A 16,732-nucleotide genomic window follows, 5' to 3' on the forward strand; every position below is an offset into this window, starting at 1 on the left:
ATGACATTTATAGACACTATATGATAACATTTGCAAAGGAAAAGGAGAGCTCAAGATCTAAGGTCTAGATTGGGGTGTTCAACCTTGCAAATTTTAAGACTTGACTTCAATGCCCAGAATTCCCAAGGCAGCATGGCTGGTTGGGGAAATTGATGAAAACCTCCTAGAATGTGGAAACATTTCTCCTGGGAATTTTAAAAACTAAATTTGATTTAAAAAAAATAAAATATCTGATCCTACATATACTAACAGCAGCAAGAATTGCGTTTGCACAATATTGGAAGGAACATAACTCACCACCAGAGAGATTAATTATCCAGAAAATATTTGAATGTGCCAAAATAAATAAACTAACCTTAGAATTAAAAGAAAAAGATGATTCAGAATATTATGCGGTTTGGGAAAAATGGTATAGGTGGATAGATAACAGAAACAAAAATAGGTAATATTTATAAGGAAGTTGAGGATGTGTATATATGTATGTATGTATATAGGTCTTTGGTTGTTCGGGTTTTCTCCCGTGTAAAATTGGAAGTGTCTTGGCGACGTTTCGACGAAGTCTCATTCGTCATCTTCAGGCTTCAGCTTCGTGCTTCTGGGAGCAATGTGTGATCGCAGCTGTTTCTTCCTTTTAACTGGTAGGGGGGGTTTGGACTGGTTGGGTGGGAGCTTGGCTGTGCTCTGATTGGATGGAGGTTTTTCTGTGCTCTGATTGGCTGGGGGTGTGTCCTGTGTTGGTGGGGCTTTGGTTGTGCTCTGTCTGGTCTGTGCAGCAGGGGGTTTTGAGCTGGTGAGCTGCATAGCTGTTGTTTGGCTTTGTGGTCGTGCTACATTTTCATAGTGGGTGTCAGTCTGCTGCATGAATGGATTGGAGGGGTTTGAAATGGCTAATGTTGCAGCTGCGGTCTGGCTTCTGGTCCTTGGTCGTGCTTCATGATCAGTGTGGGTTTGGGTCTGCTTTCTGGGTGGATGTGCGGTGGTGACATCCTGTGTGGACCTTGTGAGTGTGGGTCTGGTGTCATTCCTCGTGTTAGGGACTCGTTTGTCAATAAGGCGGGTTTCCAAATGGCTGGTAGGCGGAGGTGTCATCTCGTTTGTTCATGCTGTGTGGGCGTTTTCTATCTCAATGGCTTCTCTGATTATTCTGTTGTTAAAGTGTTCAGTTTTGGCGATAGTTCTGGTCTTTTAAAGTCAATATCATGTCCTGTGACTTTAAAGTGTTGGACCAGGGAAGAAGTTAGTTCCTCTTTTTGAATGAGTTCTTGTGTTCTTCAATCGTGCACTTATTCTTCTGTTGGTTTGTCCAATGTATGTGGTGGGGCAGGCGGTGCATGGGATTTCATATACTCCTTGATTTTCTAACTCAATTTTGTCTTTGGGGTTTCTTAGGATGGTGGATATTTTTCTGTTTGTGCAGAATGCTGTCTTGATGTTGTGTTTGTGGAGGATCTTGCTGATTCTGTCTGTGGTGCCTTTTATATATGGGAGGAGGGCTGTGCCGTTTTCTTGTTCTCTGTCTTGGATTTTAGTGGGGGTTCTTTTGGATTAGCTTGGTAATCTTATTTGTTTTGGAATCCATTGGTTGTTAGTACAGTGGTGAGAGTGTCTAGTTCGGGTTTTAGGTGTTGTCCATCAGCTAAGCATTTTGTTCTGGAGATGAGTGTCTTGGCTACGGAGTTGATCTGTGCTGGGTGGTGGTGTGAGAGTGCGTGCAGATAGCGGTTTGTGTGTGTTTTCTTCTGGTAGATGGTGTGTCCTAGGGAGCCATTGGGTTTCTGTAGACTAAGACATCCAGGAAGGAAGTTGGTTATTAACTTCTGTTTCCATGGTGAACTGTATTTTGGGGTGTAGGCTATTGAGGTGTGTGAGGAAGTTGTCAAGTTTTTCTTTCCCGTGTGGCCAGATTATGAAGGTGTCGTCTACATAACTGAGCCAGAGTTTGCGGTTGTGATCAGATTTTTCTAGAGCTTGGGTTTCAAAGTGTTCCATGTAGAGATTGGCAATGACAGGTGAGAGGGTGATCCCATGGGTGCTCCTTCTACTTGTTTGTATTTTTGTCCATTATAGATGAAGTATCTGTTGGATAGGCAGTGCTTGGTCAGATCTAGGATGTGCTTGGGGCCGTTATATTTGTTTCGGATAGCTGTCAAGCCTTCTCTGATTGGCACTTGGGTGAAGAGGATATGACATCAAAGCTCACGAGTAGGTCGCTGGGCTGTAAGTTTTGTTTCTTTATGATCTCTATGAACTGGAATGAGTTTTTTACGTGTGAGGTGATGGATTCTGCATAGGGCTGTAGTTGTTTGGCGAGAAATTTGGCTAGGTTTTGTAGAGGTGAGCCTATGGAGCTGACTATGGGTCTGAGTGGGGTTCCTTCTTTGTGTATCTTGGGGAGGCCATAGAGCTTAGGGCATCTGGATGATTTCTCTCTGGGAATGATTCTTTGTTGGATTTCTTCGCTGATGGGGGAGGCTTTTATTTTGGATCTAGTGGTTTTTTCTAGGTAGGTGGTGGGGTCTGTGTTTAGGGGCTTGTATGCAGGGTCTTGGAGTAGGTTGGTTAATTGGTAGGTATGTATGTATGTATGTATATAATTTAGATTTTACTTAAACTCTTAATCCAAAGCATATAAAAATGACACTGTCTGTTTGACTATGTATTAGAGTTATGGGGGAAAAAACTACATAAAATATAAAAAAGAAACATGAGTAAAATATGACATTTATAGACACTATATGATAACATTTTCAAGGGAAAAGGAGAGCTCAAGACCTAATGTCTAGATTGGGATGTTCAACCTTGCAAATTTTAAGACTTGACTTCAATGCCCAGAATTCCCAAGGCAGCATGGCTGATTGGGGAAATTGATGAAAACCTCATAGAAGGCATATGGATCAATATAAAAGGAGAAAAGAATGATATTGCTATTGGTGTATACTACAGGCCACCCAACCAAGCAGAAGAAATAAATACATTTTTTGCTAATCAATTAACAAATGTATGTAGGAAACATACCACAGTAGTAATGGGAGATTTTAACTACCCTGATATTTTTATTTATTTATTTATTATTCATATTTGTATACCGCCCTATCTCCCGAAGGACTCAGGATATCAACTGGGAGACTAACTATGCACCAAGTGGGAGATCAAACAGATTCCTAACCAACTTAGTTGACAACTTTGTTATACCAGAGGTAGAGGAGGGAGTTGGAGGAAAGGCTATACTGGACCTGATTCTTTCTAATGGCCAAAAAGTGATAGAGGGAGTTAAAGTTGCCAGAATTTTGGATGAGAGACTATATCATATTGGAATTCAATATAATGCAAACACAAGCAATAGAACATAATCCAACCAGTGTCTTAAAACTTTAAAAGAATTGATTTTAACAAACTCAGAGATTCTATGGATGAAAATCCTAAAGAGGAAAACAACTTAATAAGTCTGGGAAACTCTGAAAAATATGATCATAAAAGCCCAGTCCACACAATACTGATGAAAAAGAAAAGCAAGAATTCCAAGAAGAAACCAGCATGGTTTCACAAACATCTCTCTGAAAAACTGAAAGATAAGAAGGACAAGGGCAAAAAGTGGAATGAGGGTACATAACTAAGGCAGAATATCAGCAGATAGCCTGAATCTGCAAAGATGAAGTCAAGAAACAAAGGCTCAGAATGAACAGACTTCCAACAAAAGTCAAAGATAATAATAAAAATCTTTCAACATATAAATAACAAGTAAAAAGTGAAGGAAACTGTCAGTCCACTAAAGAGAGAATATTGTAAGAAAGTAACAAGCAATAGAGAAAAAGCAGAGCTGCTTAACTCATTCTTTGCATCAGTCTTCATGCAAACTATATTCCAATCTATCAAAAATATAACCATAAAAGATAGACTAGAAATAAAAATTGAAATAAACAAGAAAGTGTCTGATATTGACCAATATAAATCACTGGGATCTGACAAATTACATCCCAGAGTTCTGAAGGAGCTGCCAGATGTTATCTCAGAACCATGATATCATATCTTTCAAAAATCCTAGAGCACCAGGGAACTTCCTGAGGATTGGAAAAGACCTGATGTGGTTCCCATCTTTAAAAAAAAAAAAAGGACACACAGACACACACACAAAAAACAGACCCAGGAAACTACAGACTAATCAGCCTAATTTCTATACCTGGAAAGATACTGGAAAAGATAATCAAAGGACCAGAAGGCAAGACAAGAAACAATGGGTAGAAACTAATCAAGGAGAGAAGCAACCTGAAATTAAGGAGAAACTTCCTAACAGAGAGGACAATTAACCAGTAGAACAGTTTGCCTTCAGAAGTTGGGAGTGCTTCATCACTGGAAGTTTTTAAAAAGAGACTGGACAGCCAACTTGTCTGAAATGGTAGAGGGTCTCCTGCTTGAGAAGCGGGTTGGATTAGAAGACATCCAAGGTCCTTTCAAGCTCTATTCTGAATTGAATTGATTATATGCCATCAGGTCAGCACTGACTCTCAGCAACCACAAAGATGCATTGATTTTCTTCAGGATGATCTGTCCCTAATTTGGTCTTTCAAATCTACCAGCAGTGCATCATTGTGAATGGTCCAATCAACCTTGCTGTTGGTCATCCTCTTTTCTTCTCCTCTATCTTTAAAAACATTGGAGGCTTCTTCAAAGAGCTAGATCTTTGCATAATGTGTCCTAAGTATGGTAGAATAATTTGAGACTGGTCATTTGTGCCTCAAGTAAGAATTCTGGGTTGATTTATTCTATGATCCATTTGTTTATTTTCTTGGCTGTCCATTGTATTCACAGGAGTCTTCTCCAACACCAAAGCTCAAAAACGTTAAATCTTCTTCCTAGCCTTCAAAATCCACTATTCACTTCCATAGAGTGTCACAGTGTATTGCTTATACCATTCTGATCTTTGTAGCTATAGATGCACCAGCATGGACTCTGAATATCTTTTCCAAGCCTTTTGTGGTTGGTCTATTAAGTAAGAGTCAAACATTTATTTATTTAGAAAAATTGCAGGTGATTTTTCAACTGAATAATCCTCAAGATGGCTGGCAACAGACTGCAATGCTACATGAAAATTGAGTTCACACATTTGTGTTAAGCCATTATGTGTTTTGGTTGGCTAATGGCTTCTTGAAATAGATGATTGCAGCTGTGGTGGTTTATAGGCAAACCATGGCTTAGCAAGATTATAAACTTAGCTATAGGTGTTTTGTGAATCTATAACCACAAAGTGTTAAATTTCAGCTCTTCAAACCCATGGTAGTTCTGGTAGAGGGCATGAAACAAGTGATGAATGGCTCTTCCTTGCATGGCAATCTTCCTAGGTCTTCCAATGCATTTGCACAGAGAGATTCTGCCTGATCTTGATCATCCTTTTCCCAAATCAATGTCATTTTGCAAGGGCAAATTCATCCTCTGGTTTTCCTGATGTAATCACTGACAAGTATGGTAATTAATGACAATTGTAATGAAAAGTTATCATGTGTGATGTGTAGCCTTGTTCCTCAAGAGCCCAGGCAAAACCCCAGGACTTGTAATACCATGGCCAGCAGGTCATTTGTGACTTCTGACCTAGGCTCAGTGTGAACTGGCGACCTAGAGGTGAAATTCTCCATCTCTCATTAGGAGGCAACTGACACTTTCCCCAACTAATTCTGTACTTCTTTCATGGATTTGGGTTCTGGAAGAAAAATTGCCTGCTTATGCAAAATCATTTTTAAAGTGTCTGAATAAAAAAGAGAGAAATCAAGATTATATTTATTCGCTTTTCCTGTATAGCTGGAAAAGGTATAGATAAATGCTGGAGAGATGCAAATGAAGTCTGCTCTCATATTGTAGGTAAATGGAAGAGTGTAAATGGCCTTCTAACTGATAATACAAGATGGCTTCTTTGAGTCACTTTTAAAAATCTTACTGGTGATCCTGTACTGCAGAAAATCCAGTGTTGACATGCTACCGGTTCGCACTGATTCGGGCGAACCAGTGGTGATAAAAGTTACCGGTTTGGATGAACTAGTAGTAAAAAAGAAAAAGCTACCGGTTCGGATGATCAGGAAATCCTGCTTTCTGGTGAATCTAAATCGCATGGCACAGCTGTTCTCTCCCCCTCACTGTTCTACTTACCTTGTTAAGCTTCCTTTTTCTCCATGAAATACGTATTTGGCACGCACTGCGCATGCGCGCACGCACAGCATGCATTTGGTGTATAATGCACATGCACGCACAGTGTGCTTTTGGTGTGCATTGTGTATGCATGCACATGCAGCGTGCTTTTGGCACACATTGTGTATGCACGTGCACAGCACGCATTTGGCACACACCACACATACTTGGGCAGCGAACCAGTGGCAATCCGCAGAGGATTTCACCACTGAGAAAATGCCCACAAAACCGAATGCAAGAAGAGGCTTTATAAAACCCATAAGAGATATTCTTGATCTAAAGATTGTATGGTAAAATGGGCACAAAATTTTCAACAACCTATAATGTTAGAAACATAGGAAAAAATTTGGGTGAGTAATGTTAAATTTACGCAAGCACAAAATTTAAGAGAAAATTTTTATAAAATGTTTTATAGATGGCATTTAGATCCTAAAAAACTGTCATGTATGTATCCAAATGTGAAAGCAAAATGTTGGAGATGTGATTGTGAGGATGCTACCTATTATGATATATGGTGGACTTGCAAAAAAGTTAAAGCTTTTTGGATTAAAATATGGTGGATTATGCAGAACATTTTGAAAAAGAAGATCAAGTTTGTTCCACAGTTCTTTTTATTAGGAATAATTCCAGATTGCACTGTTATAGAGACAAAACTGGTTTTGAATTTAATAACTGCTGCAAGACTATTGATTGCACAATATTGGAAGAAAGAAGACTTACCTACAATTGGAGAAAGGATTAGTAAAGTATCAAATTTAGTAGAAATGGCAAAAATTTCTGCCTACTTGAAAGACTGTACACAAATATATTTTGGAATGGAGAAAGTGGATTGATTATATTCAAAATAAGTATCAGATTAAAAAATATCAATTAGTTTTTGAGTGAAGTTAGGAATTGCTATGTATTAGAGTTTAAGAAAGAAGGGAATTGATAGTGTGATGGTATGAAATGGAATATGTTTTATGTTATATTTTAGATTATGTTTGTTAGTTACAATACCCTATATTCTGTTCTGGGAAGTCTCGGGGGGGAGGGGGAAAATGGGGGGGAGGGGAAGATTATAAATTGATTGATTGCCATTGTACAGGAATAATGGTAGAATTAAACAAGTTGGAATGGTGTAAAGTTGGGACTGCTCGGTAACCACTCCCGAAGGGAAAGGGTAAGGAAAGAGGAGTAAAGAAGGAAGAAAGTAGGTAGGCAGGTAGGTAGATAGGAAAAAAGGGAGGGAGAAGAAAGGATAGGAGGAGAAGAAGGAGGAGAAGATAAAGGGTTAGAAAGGATGGTAGTGAGAAGTGGGAAAGAGGAGGGGAAGTAGGAAAGCGAGGAGAAGGATGGTGAGGAAAGTAGAAGAAGGATGAGAAGGGTAGAAAGGATTAAGGGAGGGAGTGGCGGTCGAGCAGGCCTGATTGAGCATAATTTGAGTATAGGACCAATTGTTGGATAAGTGATTGTATTTTACACTGGTCAAATTGTGGGAATTATTATGGAAAATAAAAAATTTTGCCCGGAAAAAAAAAAAGAGAGAGAGAGATTCTTGATCAATAAAGCATTCATAACCAAGTGAAGATTATTAGGGTTTGTTCAATGGTGAGATGGGAGGCATAGAAATTTAATAAATAAATAAGCACTAATATTTCTTCATACAGAACTCTGACCATACTTAGAATTTTGTGCAAATAGAGCTACTAAACTCAGCTTGTAACAAATATTTGTAAAGTGTGGCAAGCAGCCAACAGCTGACATCCTAAAAACCTAAACTACCTAATCTCATTCTACATAGTTAAGCCTGACTAGGTGGCTCAGTGGCTAAGGCACTGAGCTTGTCGATCAGAAAGGTCGGTGGTTCGAATCCCTAGTACAGGTCTCCTGCGTGAGCAGGGGGTTGGACTAGATGACCCCCCAAGGTCCCTTCCAACTCTGTTACTGTTAACTGTTAGTTCAACATGTTTAATAAATGAGGAGAATGAAGAGAAGAAATTTACCTTTAATTCCAGCTTCAGGAACATCCGATACAGTGGTGAAATCCAATTTTTTTTACTACCGGTTCTATGGGCGTGGCTTGGTGGGCGTGGCAGGGGAAGGATACTGCAAAATCCCCATTCCTGGGGGAAGGATATTGCAAAATCTCCAATCCCTCCTCACTCCAGGTCAGCCAGAGATGGTATTTGCTGGTTCCCGGAACTGCTCAAAATTTCCACTACCGGTTCTGCAGAACCTGTCAGAACCTGCTGAATTTCACCCCTGCCTGTTTCCATAACCTGAATGTGTTTCTGGCATACATTTCTTTTAAAATGCGTTCCAAGAAACCCTTCTTGATTCACAGCGTAGCTGAGTTCATGCTTTATACATATATACATTTTATTGGCCAGAAACTCTGGACAGTAAACAATTAAAAAAAACACAGCATGACTGGCCCAAAGACAAACTTTGGAATTTTTTTTAAAAAATCCTCATGTGAGAGGCTCAACCTTAACCCTACCAAACTATGCAAAACTCTATCATGGCTTATTTGATGAAGGCATGTTGTTGAGTGGTCTGAATGAAATGTGTAACCTCAGTTTACTGTCTGATGCAAAATTCCCTAGAATGCTTTCTATTTGAATAGAAATCCAAACCTGGATTTTCCCCCAATTCTAATCTACTATTGTCACTGGTAGGCTGCACTAAGAAAATTTCCAAAGTTTGATTGCTTCTGCTTTAGGTATCTAGTTGCAGAGCAGCATTTCAAAAACCAAAGTGGAGGTTTTCAGTTCTTAAAAATCAGTATTTGATCAGGGGTGAAATGCTCCTGGTTCAGACCGGATCGCCCGATCTGGTAGTGATGGTGGGTGGTGGTTCGGAGAACCAGTAGCAAAGCTGAGCCGCGCGATCATCATTTCTTTTAAAGGCATAAAAGAAAATGCTTTTAAAAGAAAAGAAAAGCCTCTGACAATCAGGCAACTCAGCTGGGATCGTCAGAGGAGCCTTTTAAAATCATTTAGAAAAAATGCTTTTAAAAGTAAAAAAAAATTGGCCACGCCCACCAGTCACATTACTCCCAGCAAGCCACGCCCACAGAACTGGTAGTAAAAAAAATGACATTTCACCCCTGGTTTAGAAAGAATAGAAAGCACATTTGAGGGTATTCATAGCATTTGCCTGTGTGTTGTGGTCCTTCAGCAGCCTACGGTGCTCGTGGCAGAATTGGACAGTGATGAGGCAGAGGCGAGGCCAGGGCCATCGAGAAATGGGGTGTGGACTCCAGAGCCTCCAGAGGCCGAGAGTAGCGGGGAGGAGGAGGAGCTGGGAGAGCCTGTCCCTAATGCCTGAATGAGAAGAACTACCAAGAGGAAGGAGCAGCTCAAGCAGAGAGGTCACCTTGGGGTAGGGCCAAGAGATAATTGGCCCCTCCCATAAGGTTTAAAAGGAGACCGGCATCGGTGTCTCAGTTTGCCGGAAAACAACGTTGGAGCTGCGCTCTTCCCATTCTCTGCTCTGGATGTTTCTCTGAGAAGACCTTGGCAGCTTTCCATCTCTGCTCTTATCTGCAAAGGACTTTGGCAATTATCTAAATTGGACCAGGTTGGAAATAATGACAGACTGTTTTGTGTGAGAAGCCTTTGCTTTCTTTTGAGTTTCACGACGCTGGGAATGGGTCAATTCCCAGCTGCTTGAATAAAGTTTATTTTCATTAAGGACTGTGCTTGTCGCTACCTGCTTGAGTCTGGGTCACAACACTGTGTCAGTTTGGAGTGGACAATCTGTGGCCCTGAAACATTCCAGACCAGTGGTGAAATCCAAAATTTTTTACTACCGGTTCTGTGGGCGTGGCTTGGTGGACGTACCGTGGCTTGGTGGGTGTGGCTTGCTGGGCATGGCAGGGGAAGGATACTGCAAAATCTCCATTCCCATCCCGCTCTGGGGCCAGCCAGAGGTGGTATTTGCCGGTTCTCCGAACTGCTCAAAATTTCTGCTACCGGTGCTCCAGAACCTGTCAGAACCTGCTGGATTTCACCCCTGTTCCAGACCCTTTATTTTCAGCCTCATTCTCCTTCACCTTCACACTAGGCCAGGTGAGGAAACAGACACTGTAAGAAAGCATCTACACTACAGAATCTTAAAAGCCTGATATTTTCTCTTTTTCCTTCTAATAGCAAAGAAAACTACTGCTGTGGAATTTTGGAGCTATTTTTTTTAAAAACAATAACTGGGCATGAATTCTCCAGAAGGCTTAGGGATTGCATTAAAAGGGCTATAAAGCTGCATACAAGGAATGCTGCTTGGTTTAAAGCATTTGTATCACACATGAGGGATGTGGTGGCTCAGTGGCTAAGATGCTGAGCTTGTCGATCAGAAGGTTGGCCATTCAGTGATTCGAATCCCTAGCGCTGTGTAACGGGGCGAGCTTCCGTTACTTGTCTCAGCTTCTGCCAACCTAGCAGCTCGAAAGCACGTAAAAAAAGTAAGTAGAAAAAATAGGGACCACCTTTGGTGGGAAGCGAATAGTGTTCCGTGCTCCTTTGGCATTTAGCCATGCTGGCCACATGACCACGGAGACATCTTCAGACAGCGCTGGCTCTTCAGCTTTGAGACAGAGATAAGCATCAACCCCTAGAGTCAGGAACAACTAGCACATATGTGCGATGGGAACCTTTACCTTTACCTTATCATGCATTTCAGCCAGAATGGTTTCTGAGAGGTGTAAAAAATGAATAAAAACAGTCTGTGGCTGAGTTTGCACATCACCTTAATCATGATGTGCTCAAACATAGTTCTTTGAGTAAATCTTAATTGCCTGGGTTTGTACAATACATAAAGCGCATTGGCTATTTTTGCACAACACACTTTGCTGAGTAGAAATTAGCACCTCATACAGCGCAAAATGAGATCAGATTATGTGATTCAATTCCCAAGCAAACTCGGTGATTGGGTACAAGCTCTCAAGTCCAAAAAGATTGACCAAAGGGTTTATGCTGAATGTCTCATTAAAGAAGAACTGAGCAGAGAGGAAAAAGTTGTTGACAAGATGGTACCACAGGCACTTCTGATGGATTAGACAGAAGAGGTAATAACACACAGTATAAGACACCATGTAAGCAATCCAGCAAAGCTGTTTATTTATTTCATTTTTATTTATTTGATTTCTATAGCTGCCCATCTCAACAAGTGACTCTGGGAAACATTTCCTAGGTTTACTACAAGATATGGCCAAAAATTCCAATTTTAAAAACCGTAACATTAATGTGATGAAGGAAGAAAATCAATACGTTTATGGGTGTAATATTACTTCACCTTAAGTTGTAACATTTTAATGCAAGACAACAACTCCATTTGCTGCTGTGACTTCGTAAGGGAACAGAGGAAAGGAAGACAATAAAATAGTAGGCTGTTAGTACAGACCATACTTAAGTAGGAGTACGGCAGTGGTGGGTTGCCCCCGGTTTGGACCAGTTCTATAGAACCAGTAGTAAAACAGGCGGGAGGCTCCACCCACTGACCTGCACGTCATCAAAAGTGATTTGCACATGCATGATGCGAACCGGTAGTAAAGGTAAGTAGGACCCACCCCTGGAGTACAGTACTAAGCTTATTAGATTTCACCTGGTTATATTTAACAATATATATTTTTTAAACATTTTAGTTTGGATTTAATCTTTTACAATTTGAATCTGTTTTTATGTTCATAATTGTTTTTAGATCTCTATTTTTACTACATTGTAAGCTTCTCAGAGTCACTTCGGATGGCCAAATGGGCAGCGGATAGACTTAATAAATAAATGATAGTGAATCTTTGAATTTTTGTGTAACACCTGTGAAGGTTGTACAGTATATGATTCCAGATCATTTGGTTAGTTTACACTTCTGTGCATTGTGAAAACCTACAAAATGGCTTAATTCAGCAATTCCACTGTAAATGAGTTACTTACAGGGGTGAAATCCAGCAGGTTCTGGAGAACTGGTAGTGGAAATTTTGAGCAGTTCGGAGAACTGGTAGTGGAAATTTTGAGCAGTTCAAAGAACTGGTAGTGGAAATTTTGAGCGGTTCGGTGAACTGGCAAATGCCATCTCTGGCTGGCCCCAGAGTGGGGTGGGAATGAAGATTTTGCAATATCCTTCCCTCAGGAGTGGGGTGGGAATGGGGATTTTGCAGTATCCTTCCCCTGCCATGCCCACCAAGCCACACCACACCCACCAAGGTAGTAAAAAAAATTGAATTTCACTACTGGTTACTTATATTATACAACTGTAGCCATGAAATGCCATACATTGTGCACCCGTGGTCAGCAAGCTGGGCTGCTGTACGACTACTAGATCTGAGCTTCAAAGTCTTAATGACATCTAGTGGTTGTCTGTATTTTTGGTAGATCTGGTAGCTCCAAGCTACCCAAATTCTTTCTGGCTCAAATTAAAAAATAAAAAAAAAATTGTGGGACAAATATTCCAAGCTTGTCCACTGCAGTGAGGTCATTGCAATGCTATCCTGCTCCAAATTGCCCTTAGACAACCCCTCAAATTAGAAGGCTAGAGCGACTGACCTCAAGAAGTTGACTGTTCCCACTTAAAGCAAGAGATTCTAAGCATTAGGAAAATGGGATTCCTGTGGTCACTTACAATATGTCTATTCCCTTATCTGTTTTGGTGGGTGGTCTTCATGTGTTTTCATACAATAGATGAAAAATGGACGATAACGCCAGAGAATAAGCTGCTGTTTCACCAAAGCACCTTGGAAAGCTACGTTTTGAATCTCTGTTGAAAGGCAGCAACATTATAATTTTAAAAAAACAAAAACGTTTGCATTCCTCTCGATCTCTAAAGACTTTTCTTTTCTCCCTCTTTTTTGAAAATTGATTTCTGTACTTCGAATCTCCCAAAACGCTTGCAGATTTAATACAAGATTTCCCAAATATTTAAGGGCAAGGTTTTTCCAAAGTGAAATTGTTTTGCGCCCCCTACTGATCATAAAAAGAAATATCAGAAAGTCTAATTTTCTAGGCAAGTTTATTGACAAGAAAGTCCCACCAGCTTTAAGGATGGTTGCTTCATAACTGATTAGGTGTTACACATCATATTAAGGAGGAATAATGTAGTTTATTCATCCTTGGCTCCATTGTGTGAACTGTGAACCCAACATTTATGATTTGTAACCAAATAATAGTTTATGGTTTTGCATGCTATATTAATCAAACTTCTCTGTTTAAATCTTTATTACATAAACCATGGCTTAGTGTGCTGGGTGAACATGGCTTACATATCCCTCAATTCTCCATTGGAATGAGAATCAATGCATCCTGTGCTCCTTCACATACTTTACTCCAATTAATTAATATTTTTAAAAAAACTGGTAATGGAATCTAAGTTTGTTTTTCCCCCCTTTTGTGTCATATTATATTTTAAATCTATTACAGTATTATTTGATTTATAAACTATTTTTTCTGGTCAAAAATCTACCAATAAGAAGTACCAGGTTATTAATTTTATATATAATTGTTTTATTCATTTCTCTGAGAAAGCAATTAAGGAAATATTTAAATAATAAACATGATTTATTGACTTTGGGGTTTCAATCCCTCTATTCACCGGGAAGCAAGCCTCTTTTTACTTCAGAGAAGCTACCGTGGGTTACTTTTCTAATTTAAAAAAAAATCAGCCTAGTAATAGAATAACAAGTTTTATTAAAAGGCATAAGCTTTCATGAGTTGCAGTTGTACCCTATTTATTTATTTATTTATTTATATCCTGCCTTTATTATTTTTACAACTAATTAAGGTGGCAAATGTATCTGATACACCTTTCCCCCCCTCTATTTTCCCCACAATAACAACCCTGTGAGGTGAGTTGGGCTGAGACAGAGTGACTGTGCCAAGATCACCCAGCATGTGTGATTTCATGTCTAAGATGGGACTAGAACTTACTGTCTCCTGGTATCTAGCCTGGTGCCTTAACCACTAAGACCACATTGGCTCTCTTATGTCTTTTAAGAAAGTGTTTTAACCTGAGAGGTACTACATGACTCTTTCTGATTTGGTTACAATAACAGGTGAAATCTACTTACCTTCCTTACCGGTTTGGAAGTGCGCATGTACGCGCGTCACATGCACGTACACACCCTCTACACATGCGCAAAACCTTTCTGTGCATGCGCAGATGGTACAAAACACATTACGTCCTGGTTAAAACCAGGAAGTAACGACAGCTGGGCAGAGCCTTGCACCACGATTGCTACCGGTTCTCCGAACCACCAGCCAAGATTGCTACTGGATTGTGCAATCCGGTACGAACCGTGACCATTTCACCCCTGTAACATGTCTCTCCTCCTACAATAGTCAAATGCCATAATTTAGAAAGTTATTCTGGGCATGCCGGCTCAAAATGAAAAGCCATTGAATCCAAAGTTTGAGATAGTAAAATGAAAAGAGAATCAGAAAGAACTTCCAAAGTGGCAAGTACAATTTAATATAAGAACATGCAATGTTGTTCATGTAGGGACTAAAAAAAATAAACACCAAACTTCATATATATTAAGAGGAGGATTAGGGTTAGCACTTATGATTTTATTCTTTAAATTGCTCCTACTTTTAAAATATAAGCCATCCAGAGTTATTTGGTGTTGGCCAGTCTCTGGAATATATTAAATAAATAAATAAACTGGAAGCCATACTTAGGTTCACAAAGAAAGCTGGGATATTAACCATCGATAAAGTTATTAGTTCTTACGCAATTTGCTTTTGTAATGTGTCAGCAGCAACCCAGGAGTGTTTGGCAGAGATCATCACTGTGCATTTCTCAGTAACTATCCAGGCAATGTTAAAGAAATATAGTTTTTCCTGGTCCTTTAATGATGGTTGGTGGTCACTTGCTCAAATCATGGCTTCATTAGAAAGAAGTGGATGGTGATCTTTCTAAAATGGACTTTCTGACCCTTGGTGACCTTTTGCCCTTCTGTTGACAGCCTGTAAATCTTCTGCCCCAATCCTTCCATTTCCCCCAGGTATGTGCTGCAACACGAGGAATGGAGGTGTGCATGCTATATCCAACAATGCTTCAAAATATAACCATGAAGGAGATCATTCTGTGCTATGTTGGACCTTCCCTGGAATTAGGTACCACCAGCAGTTTAACACCAGCCAAGACAAAGGCTTTGTCTTGGTTGGATTCATCATTACTTTATGGTGTAGGAAGCTTCTCTCAAGATGAATCTTCATAAAACAGAGATGAGTGACTCTTCCTGGGCAAAAATAATGTGGAGAAAATGAAAATAAATATATTTTCCCCATCTTTCGCTTACAGTATCACAAATGTGTTGGATTGAATGCTTTTCTGAGATATGACAGCTTCATGCTTCATTGGAGTCCTGGGGGCTCATTGAACACTTTGTCCTACCATATGGCAAAACCACTTCTGAAAATCTTGCCAAGAAAAGTGCAGGGTCTTCTCCAGGCAGTCACTAAGAGACAATACTGAGTCAAAAGCATGCATGCATAAATACATACATACATAAATACATACATACATACTTATATACATGCATACATAAGCAGAATTGTCATAAAAGATAGAAATATGATTAACTGCTTGTACAAATCAAACATGGGTTACAAAGTAATAAAACCCAGCCAAGATCAATAACACATTACAATGACAGTTGTATGTTTATTCCCCCAATAACCGCGTTATTGAGTTATTAAGTTCATTTTATTAGGCATTTATTATATTTTAACATGCTCTTGGGAATCTTTGATGTGGAACCCAATAGATTCATTTTTTATTATTAGTTTTATAACTAAAACTGCTTTAATTAATAATTTCAATCACAATTATAGATCAGAAAGGTGTCATCCTGCACATCAGTTTTTGTTGCTACTGCAACACACTTTAGAAAAGTTTTATCACCTGGGAAATCTTGTTAGGAGGAAAACCTTGCACATGTACAATTCATTATTGGTTTCGATTTGGATGATTTGCTGAATTTTAAATGTTATCTTTTTGAATAAAGCCCTTCTAAAAAAGTCATTTGTATGTAATACTACACCTAAGTAAGGTGTTTCATGGGGGGTGAAGCCTTTACTGGTAAGCAAACTAACTTCATTACGATTCCAAAACCTCTGACAAAGCACAGCTGGCCATTCATGATCTGGTAGACTGAAGATCCACCATACCAAAAACATCTACTGCTATCATCATCCGTTGCACAGCTTGAGTTGTTTATAAAAAATAATAAAGGAGGGTTTAAAGAAAATCTAACATAAACAAACAAACTTTTATTCAGCCCCACAGAAACTTTAAGCTCTGGGCCCCTCATCATTGGTGTGCCATTCCAGGCTCCTGTCTTCTCTGCTGCTCTTTATTTGCACATCAATGACCTTTGCCTAAGGGCAAAAATCAATATTGGAGGTCAGGGTCTAACACTCCCCCACCTCCTGGGGTTCCTTAGTGACTAGTGCACTGGTCAGTATCTATAATGATTCCCAAAAAGTGATTGAGGAGCTGTCAGGCAGCTGTCCACTCCAATCATTGAGGATATGGCCTGCTCTGAATATATTGATTCAGCAAAAACAGAGGTGGGTTTTCTTGGAAT

Source organism: Ahaetulla prasina, chromosome 10 (assembly GCF_028640845.1).
Source record: "Ahaetulla prasina isolate Xishuangbanna chromosome 10, ASM2864084v1, whole genome shotgun sequence".
NCBI lineage: Eukaryota > Metazoa > Chordata > Lepidosauria > Squamata > Colubridae > Ahaetulla > Ahaetulla prasina.